Raw genomic sequence first — 10,618 nt, forward strand, 5'->3', positions numbered from 1 at the left:
CATACGAGTACCCGGTGTGAAGACTCATACCCACGCTACACCATGCTTCAAGACAAAATTTCATTTACTTGTCATTAGAAAGAAATATTTCACAATCTATAATTACATGTTGTTTTTGTGATTCACCACAATGCTTTCATTATGTTCAGTTTGTCACATTGAAAATACATCCTGCCTATCAGATATTTATGTGACAATTCATAATAGTAGCAAAACGAGCTATGAAGTAGCAATGAAAATAATTTTATGGCTGGAGGATCTCCACCACATGAGGGACTGTATGAAAGGATTGCGGCATGAGGAAAGTTGAGGACCACTGAGCAAATCTTCCCTGCAGCTCAGGGGAGCTGCTCTGGCTCTTACCCCCACCCCTACCCCTGCTCCCCCTGCCCCGTGTGGAGGAGAAGGGAGCCTGGGTGGGCTCGAGAAACAAATTCAGACACCCATATGTGTGTAAGAGAGAGCTTTATAGCAAAGAGTAATTGTACATTAAGAAAACATCCCAGTCCAGTACGGATAGTCCATAAGTCTGATACTACCCCATATGTTGATACTAGTCCAAAGCCAGGAGCTGACTAGTAGGAAGCAGGAAGATGGAGCAGAATGGATCCAAGCTTGCTCTTCACCACGGCTCCTAGGATTAGCAGGCGGGGACACTGGATGCAGGATCCATGCAGGAGCTGGCTGGCTTCCACACACTGTCTGTTTTAACGGACAGTGGCCGCACCCTAAGTGAGAGCTAACTCCTTGCGTCCAGGCCACAACCAGGTTTAAGGCCACGCAGTGTTAGATAGTCTCCGGAGGATCCTGGCCCACCCACGTTGACGTAAAGCCCAACAGATGGAGGAAAGAAGTTAGTATTCTGAAGGATTTTGTCTTGTTTGAATCACAACCAATGCTCTTGCAAGCAGCAAGTCTAGACCAAACGATGCCTCGCATTGGGTAAATCGGCTGCCTCAGACCTGGTTAAAGATGTCACTTTGAGGAATAAGGTGCACCTGGCCCAAACCATGTGTGTTAGGCAGGGTTCTTTAGAGAGACAAAGCCAGGACATGTATGATTTTATATGTATGAGGATAGGTTTATACAGCGAGAAGGAATGTAACAGCTCAGTCCACACAGCAGGACAGAGGGCTCAGTTCCACTCACTTCCATGGAACAGTTAATAGATTGGAAGTCCTTCAACTCACGTGGGCTTCCGAGTCACAGGCCAAGGAAGCAGGCAGCAGAGTCCTCCCTGGGCAAGGCAGGCAGAGTCTGCCTACAGGCAGCAAGCAGCAGGGTGGGTCAGCAACAGTCAGTAGGTTGGGAGCTTTGTGAAGGAAACCCAGATAAGATCTCAGACGCAAGTAATGCAAGGCGACAGAATCCACCAACCTCAAGTTCAAGTTCAAGCAATGTACACACCAGCAGCGTGGTGACACACCAACAATGTGGTGAAGCAGGTCTCGAAGGAACCTCAAACTTTAACGACACAATCCATGGGTTAATGTGACCCACAGGTAGTGTAGTTCACAGGTTGAGGCAGAGAACCAGATAACGCAGCAGCACGCTCCAGCTTGCTCCTCCAATCACCAGAGAGCAAGAGAGAGGGGGCAGGCCTTGAAGAGGCATTTACCTCTTTGCCCTCCAATCAAACTGTGACCTGATTGATCCCACATGTTCCTATTGGCCGGGTTGGCACAATAACGCTAACTCGTGACAGCATGGTCTTGTCCATCATCTCATGGCATGTGAAAGTTGGACACTGAACGAGGAAGACGGAGGAGGAATTGGTGCATTTGGACCATGGCGCTGAAGCAGCACAGTGAAAGGCCCGTGGACTGCTGCGGAGGGACAGATGACCTGTCTCCACCGCACTCCACCCATCACGCTCCTCGGCAGCGGGGGTGGGGAGGCTTTGTCTCACGTACTTTGGGTGCATGGTCAGGAGAGGCCAGGCTCTGGTGCATGGAGGGGCCGCGGACAAGAGGAATCCCACTAAGGAGAGGGACAGGCACCTGGCTGCGACTGCGGGCTCGAGCGGAACGATGGTAAGATGACAGCGTGGGAACAGGCAGCGTTTTGCTCCGTTGTGCATCAGCGTCAGCTCCCTGTGGGTTGGCACCGACTCAGGGCGCCCAGCAGTGATGATGCCCCGTGCCGTGACAAAGCGGTTCCTGACCTAGGCCATTAGGGACAGACCACCAGGCCTTCCCGGGCCCGTGGGTGGGTCTGCACTGCCCGTCTTCTGGTGAGCAGGTGACCACAGGGAGGGGGGCTCCAAGGGCTGTTTGTGAGCTGCACCCTGTGGAGGCTGTGAGGCCAGACAGGGGGAGCAAGGGCAGAAGCAGGGCGGCCACGGAGGAAGTGGCTGGGCCACGGTTCAGTAGGCACCTGGTCCTTGGAGGGCGTGTTCTCCGTGGGCGAGCTGAGGGAGCCTGCCCAGGACTCTGGGGGAGGCTGGAGGGGCTTCGTCGGACCCGCCCCAGGCTGAGGCTCCTATCCTCTCCACCAGGGCCAGCTTGACCAGCGCACCCCACAGCTGGAACCATCTGTCCCCAAGAGGAGATGGTAAGACATCTCCCCAAGAGCCAGGGCTGTGCTGGGAATCCCCACTGACTCAGGGAGCTCACCCCCGACCTAGGACCAGGTCAGCCCCAGCAGCAGAAGCCAGTCTCCCCGTTCTAAGCAGGCAGTCCCAGGGCAGGCAGAGTACTGTCTGCTACCCATGCGGTGCCCCACATGCCGGGCACAGAACCCGGGCCCTAGGGTTTCCACCCTTCTCTCCTGGAGTGGCTAGTGGGTTTGGACCCCCTGACTTGTGGTTAGCAGCTGAGCACTTCAAGCTCTGAGCCACTGGGTGCAGGGGACGGGGGGCACTCTCAGAGGGTCCAATCTAACCCCCTGCTGTCAAGCGGAGTTGCTCCTGAGTTTCCCAGACTGTGAACCTTTATGGGGACAGGGAACCTCTCAAAATACACTGGACCCGTCCACCGTGGGGTTAGCAAGTGCCCAACCCACAGCCCCCCGGGGCCTCCTCACAGAGGGTCAGAAGCTCAACTCACTGCCACCGAGCCCATTCCGACCTGCAGACCCCGCAGAAGGGGCAGACGGCCCTCAGGAGTGGCTGGTGGTTTTGAACTGCTGACCTTGGGATTCGCAGTCCAAGGCGTAAGCCACTCCACCGCCAGGGCTCTTTAGACAGCCTCCAGAAGGGCGAATTACATGGCTTCTCCTGCTCCCGGTTTCAGAGGTTTCTGGGGATCTAAGCTTAGGATGGCAAGGGGGTGGGTCCGGGTCCTGCCACAGGAAGCCCTCCTGGCCTCCCTCTATAAACCGGCTCCTGGGAGGGTGGGGGGAGGGTGGGCCCACACTGGCAGCCCACACTGGCAGCTCCCACAGGAGGGGAGCCAGGGGAAGCTTCCCAGTGGCTTTTCCATGGGCTCTCTCTGGGGGCTGTGGCCCTGGGACCCCTGCCCTGGGTCCTTTGGGGGTCAGTAAGCAACCCTGAGGGGCAAGCCCACAGAGCCAGGGCAGGTGCCAGAGAGGCCTGCAGTGGAGCCGATGGCCCAGGGCTGCCACCGGGCACCAAGCTGCTTGAGCCACCTCAGGTCCCCCTGCAGCAGCCTGGGGAGGGAGCACTTTCTTCCCCCCTTAAATGACCACCCAACAGCTCAGGCTGCAGCACCAGGGCCCATCTTGAGGGAGATGAGGTGACTGGCACGGAGCAGGCAGGTAGCAGGGCACCATGCAGGGGCTGTAGCAGCAGGGCTTGACACAGAGGCACTGCTGAGAGAACCAAGCCCTGCCTCACAGCTGCCCATGGCTTGGGATGAGGTACATGGAGGGGAATGGAATGTGGAAGTGGTGGTCATTGGACCTTAGGGTGGGGGGACCCTCCCAGTTTGGTGGGTGTCCAGTATAAAGGGACCCAGAATCCCCTACATCCGTAGAATATCAGTGCCCACCTGCAGGGATCTGCACTGCCATCAATCCCCACTCTGAGTCAACAGAGGCCAGTGGAACGGGATATGGAACTGTGGCTCAGGGTGGACTGTCCTTGCAGTCACTGGGAAAATGGACGATGATAGCAGCACAGCCAACTTACACCCCAGGGGGGTGACGGACAATGCTATACTGCTTAGTGTAGGTGGGTTGTGTGCGTTCCTGTTTGCGGCTTGCTTTTTGTTGTTGCTTTTCTTTTTGGGTGTGTGTGTTCAGTGTGGTGGCTGGTTAGCTTATGGCTGCTATTGATGATGCAGTTGGTCTTGTAGGGTTGTGATTTTGTCGTATGGTGACCACCAACGTCAACCTGGGACCAGGTCAACCAGAGACGGGCAAACCCCGGGACAAGCAGATGGAGTCTGATCACATGGCCTGCTCGAAACTCCCCTGCATCAAATGATCCCTGAGGAGACTGCTGCTCCAGCAGTGTGGTGAAGAAATCAGATGGTGCCTCGCTATCCACAGGAACAGGGTCTGGGTGTTACAGGCTTGTATTCAAACAAGCGGCCGTCTAAGCAAGGAGTCAGCTAAGTCCGCACAGAAGAATCACGCCAGCTTGTGTCATCCAAAGATGACAACGACAAAATTCAGATATGTTGGACGGGGAAAGCACCAGTGCTAAAATGATGAACACCAATTGTAGAAGGATACAGTGGACAGTGGGAGCCCAAAACCCATCTGCAGAGTATCTATCAGACTGAGCCACTGGCAGATCCCTTCCAGCCACAGGCAGGAGTCTCCAACAGCCTGACGATCAGGCAGAGACCACTGTCACCTTGACTCTGCTGGATCGAACTCCACGCTTGACCAGCGGACCTCTCTGTGGACCCAACCTGAGTTGGTTCTGGGTGCAAGTATACCCTTTTTTCCTTTTGTTTTCTTTCAGTTAATCACCCTTTAGGGGCAGCTAACAAAATGTGTCAAGCACATAGCACTTTTTATCTTATTTATTTATTTAATCGTTTTATTAGGGGCTCATACAACTCTTATCACAATCCATACATACGTCAATTGTGTAAAGCGCATTTGTACATTCATTTCCCTCATCATTCTCAAAACATTTGCTCTCTACCTAAGGCCCTGCCATCAGCTCCTCATTTTTCCCATCCCACCCTGCTCCCCTCTCCCTCATAAACCCTTGATAATTTATAAATTATTATTTTGTCATATATTTCCCTGCCCGACATCTCCCTTCACCCACTTTTCTTTTGTCCATCCCCCAAGGAGGGGGTCACATGTAGATCCTTGTAATCAGTTCTCTTTCCAACCCACCCTGCCTCTACCCTCCCAGTATCGCCACTCACACCACTGGTCCTGAAGGGATCATCCACCCTGGATTCCCGGTGTTTCCAGTTCCTATCTGTGCCAGTGCACATCCTCTGGTCTAGCCAGACTTGCAAGGTAGAATTGGGATCAGGATAGTGGGGTGGGTGGGAACATTTAGGAACTAGAGGAAATTTGTATGTTTCATCATTGCTACATCACACCCTGACTGGCTTGTCTTCTCCCCAAGACCTTTCTGTACGGGGATGTCCAGTGGCCAACAAATGGACTTTCGGACTCCACTCCGCACTCACCCCCTCATTCACTATGGTAAGATTTTTTGTTCTGATGATGCCTGATACCTGATCCCTTTGACACCTTGTTATCACACAAGCTGGTGTGCTTCTTCCATGTGGGATTTGTTGCTTCTGAGCTAGATGGTCGCTTGTTTACCTTCAAGCCTTTAAGACCCCAGACACTATATCTTTTGATAGCTGGGCACCATCAGCTTTCTTCGCCACATTTGTTTATTCACCCGTTTTGTCTTCGGCAATCACATCATGGAGGTGAGCACACAATGATATGATTTTTTTGTTCCCTGATGCCTGATAACTCATCCCTTCAGCACCTCGTGAACACACAGGCTGGTGTGCTTCTTCCATGTGGGCTTTGTTGCTTCTGAGCTAGATGGCCCTTGTTTATCTTCAAGATTTTTTAAAAAACATTTTATTAGGGGCTCATACAACTCTTACCACAATCCATACATATACATACATCAATTGTATAAAGCACATCCATACATTCCCTGCCCCAATCATTCTCAAAGCATTTGCTGTCCACTTAAGCCCTTTGCATCAGGTCTTTTTTTCCCCCCTCCCTCATGTGCCCTTTGTAATTTATACATTGTTATTTTGTCATATCTTGCCCTATCCGGAGTCTCCCTTCCCCCCCTTCTCTGCCGTCCATCTCCCAGGGAGGAGGTTACATGTGGATCCTTGTAATCAGTTCCCCCTTTCCAACCCACTCACCCTCCACTCTCCTAGCATCGCCCCTCACACCCTTGGTCCTGAAGGTATCATCCACCCTGGATTCCCTGTGCCTCCAGCCCCCATATGCACCAGTGTACAACCTCTGCCCTATCTAGTCCTGCAAGGAAGAATTCGGATCATGGTAGTTGGGGGGAGGAAGCATCCAGGATCTGGGGGAAAGCTGTGTTCTTCATCGGTACTACCTCGCACCCTGACTGACCCATCTCCTCTCCTAAACCCCTCTATGAGGGGATCTCCAGTGGCTGACACATGGGCCTTGGGTCTCCACTCTGCACTTCCCCCTTCATTCAATGTGGTATATATATATATATGTGTGTATGTATATATATATACACACACACATATATATATGTTTGTTGGGTTTTTTTTTTTTGCATGATGCCTTATACCTGGTCCCTTTGGCACCTTGTGATCGCACTGGCTGGTGTGCTTCTTCCATGTGGGCTTTATTGCTTCTGAGCTAGATGGCCGCTTGTTCACCTTCAAGCCTTTAAGACCCCAGACACTATCTCTTTTGATAGCCGGGCACCATCAGCTTTCTTCGCCACGTTTGCTTATGCACCCATTTGTCTTCAGCGATCCTATCATGGAGGTGTGCAGTCAATGATATGATTTTTTTTTGCTCTTTGATGCCTGATAACTGATCCCTTCGGGACCACTCGATCACACAGGCTGGTGTGTTCTTCCATGTGGGCTTTGTTGCTTCTGAGCTAGATGGCCGCTTGTTTATCTTCAAGCCTTTAAGACCCCAGTCACTATCTCTTTTGATAGCCAGGCACCATCAGCTTTCTTCACCACATTTACTTGTTCACCCACTTTGGCTTCAGCAGTTGTGTCGGGAGAGTGAGCATCATAGAGTTCCAATTTAATATAAGAAAGTATTCTTGCATTGAGGGAGTACTTGAGTGGAGGCCCAATGTCCTTCTGCTACCTTAATACTAAATCTATAAATATATGCACATAGATCTATTTCCTTATCCATATATATATATTTACATATGTACATGTCTTTATCTAGACCTCTATAAATGCCCTTTGCCTCCCAGCTCTTTCCTCTATTTCCTTTGACTTTCCTCCTGTCCCACTATCATGCCCAGTCCCCACCAGGGTTTCAGCAATTCCTCTTGGTTACATTACCCTTGATCATGCCCTACCAGGCCTCCCACACCCTCCTCACCACCGATTTGGATCACTTATTCCCTTGTCCCTGAGTTTGTTAACACCACTACCTTTCCCCCCACCTCCCCCTCTCCCATGGCCCCCCAGAACTGTTGGTCCCATTGTTTTCTCCTCCAGATTGTTCATCCAGCCTATCTTATTTAGACAGACTTGTGGAGATAATAACATGCACAAAAACAAGACAGAGCAAAACCAAGCAACAATATACAACAAACCAATGACAAAAAAAAAAAAAACAGAACAAAACACAAGAAAAGCTTGTAGTTAGTTCAAGGATTGTTTGTTGGCCTTTAGGAATGTTTTCCAGTCCAGTCTGTTGGGGCACCACGCCCTGGCCCCAAAGTCCATCTTCAGCATTCCCTAGGGACCTTGCTGCTCCATTCCCTTGCTGTTCTGTTGTACCACCTTCGTGTTTTGCCTCCATGAGGTGGAATCAGACCATGTGCAATTCTCACACTGCGTCTCCAGTGTTGTCCACTGTAGAGCTATGGATCAGTGAGGGACATCATGTCTCATAGTGGGGCTGGCTATGTGGTCCTCTCATCCTCAGGGCCTGGTGGGCCAGGATGAGCTCCACTCTGTTCTCCTCCCCCTTCATCTGCTCCCGTGTGCTCTGATCAGATATGTCCCTCTCCCAGAGCTGTAGCTTCAATGCTGTCCTTTGAAATAAATTCTCCTGGGGGGAGGGCCAGGTGTCCACGTAGTAGTTGGGATTGGGGCCAGCCTCTGCAATTCTCTTATGGCTAAAGGTCGGGAACATTTTCTCATATGTTTGTTGGCCATTCAGATTTCTGTCCCTGTGAAACTTCTATTCAGGTCCTTTGCCCACCTCCTCAGTGGACAATTAGTTTTTTTCTTTTTGGAAGCTAGCAGAGTATTGTAGATTTTAGTAATAGGGCCTTTGTCTGATGTGTCATTGATAAAGATGTTTTCCCAGTCCGTGGACTCTCATTACTCTCTTGGGGAATTCTTTTGATGTACACAGGTGTTTTATCTTCAGTATATCCCATTTGTCAATTTGTGCCTCCTCTGTGTTTGTGTCCTTCACTATTTCTGATAGCCTCTGTATTCCCTGTGCTAACGTTCTCAAGTTGGACGCAAGTCCCTCATTGATGGCCCTAATAGTTTGGGGTTTAACTTCAAGGTCTGTGATCCACTTTGAGTTTATTCTTGTGCATGGAGTGAGATAAGGGTCTTGATTCATTTTTTTGCAGGTAAATATCCATTTTTTTCCAGCACTACTTGTTAAAGAGGGCATCTGCTTCCCATTTGATATTTTTTGGGCCCTTATCAAAGATCAGCTGTCTGTATGCTGATGATTTTATTTCTGGGTTTTCAGTTCTTTTCCATTGGTCTGAGTATCTGTCATTGTACCAATACCATTCGGTTTTGACAACTGTGGCTGTGTAGTATGTGCTAAAGTCAGGTAAAGCAAGCTCTCCCACTGTGTCCTTCCTCTTGAGTTCTCTGATAATTCTGGGCTTCTTCCCTCTCCATATGAAGTTGGTAATCAGTTTTTCCATTCCTTTGAAGAAAGATGAGGGTAATTGTATCAGGCTTGCATTAAATTTATATAGTGCCTTAGGCAGAACTGACATCTTTACTATAAGGAGTCTTCCAGTCCACGAGCATGAGATATTCTCCCATTTGTTGAGGTCGCTCTTGGTTTCTTGTAATAGTGTTCTGTAGTTTTCCCTATATAGATCTTTTGTTGTTTTAGTCAGGTATATCCCTGGATATTTCAATTTGTGCTTGGCTATTGTGATCTCCTCTTCTGTGGTCTTATCCAATGTGTATAACAGTCCGATGGAATTCTGTTTGTTGATCTTGTATCCTGCCCCTCTGCCAAACTCCTCTATTGCTTCTAGTACTCCCCTTGTGGAACTTTGGGGATTTTCCATATATAAAAGTCATATAATCTGCAAATAACGATAGTTTCACCTCTTCCTTCCCCAGACAAATACCTTTGATGTCTTTTCTTTGCCTTATGCGGTTAGCTAAACCCTCCAGCACAATATTAAATAAGACTGGGGACAAGGAGCATCCTTGTCTGTTCCCTTTTTTCAGTGGGATTGTGTTAGTCTTTACTCCACTGACTACTATGTTGGCTGTTGGTTTTTCACATATAGCTTGCATTGTCTTGAGGAATTTTCCTTCCATTCTTATCTTCTCAAGTGTCTTAAACAGGAATTGGTGTTGGATGTTGTCAAATGCTTTTTCTGCATCTATTGATATAATCATGTGGTTTTTATAGTTTTTCATGTCAATGTGATGAATAATACTAATGGTCTTTCGTATGTTGAACCATCCCTGCATCCCTGGTATGAATCCCACGTGGTCATAGTGAATTATTTGTTTTGTATACTTTTGTATTCTGTTGGCTAGTATTTTGTTAAGGATTTTTGCATCGATGTTCATTAGGGATATTGGTCTGTAGTTCTCGATTCTTAAGGGATCCTTGCCTGGTTTGGGTATCAGAGTTATACTAGCTTCATAGAAGGAGTTCAGGAGTTTGCCACTTTTTTCTATGTTCTGGAAGAGTTTGTGTAGATTGGTGTTAGCTCTTCCCTAAATGCTTGGTATAATTCTCCAGTGAAGCCATCTGGTCCAGGGGATTTTTGTATTGGTAATCCCTTGCTAACCCTTTCTATTTCTTCCATTGCTATGGGTCTGTTGAGATTCTTGACTTTCATTGAGGATAATCTAGGGAGGGATTGTTTTTCCTAGAATTTATCCATGTCTTCCAAATTGTTGAATTCATTGGAGTAAAATCCTTCATAGTACTGTGTAACTATCCGTTTGATTTCATTAGGGTTTGTTGTAATGTCCCCTCTTTCAGCTCTCATTCTTGCCATTGAAATTTGTTCCCTCCTTTCTTTGATTAGGTTTCCCAGCGGTCTGTCGATTCTGTTTATTCTCTCAAGAACCAACTTTTAGAAGCATTATTTTTTCCCAGTTTCCTTATTTTCCCTCTCCTGAATCTCCGCCCTTATTTTTATTATGTTTTCTTTTGCTATTAGTAGGATGGTCCTGGTGACTCTGCTCTAGTTGTTGTGAATTTTGTGCCAGCATATCAATCATGAGCCTCTCTTCCTTTCTCAGGTATGCATGTATTGCTATGAAACTTCCTCTGATAAATG

The sequence above is a fragment of the Tenrec ecaudatus genome, chromosome 4, assembly GCF_050624435.1.
Source record: "Tenrec ecaudatus isolate mTenEca1 chromosome 4, mTenEca1.hap1, whole genome shotgun sequence".
Classification (NCBI taxonomy): Eukaryota; Metazoa; Chordata; class Mammalia; order Afrosoricida; family Tenrecidae; genus Tenrec; species Tenrec ecaudatus.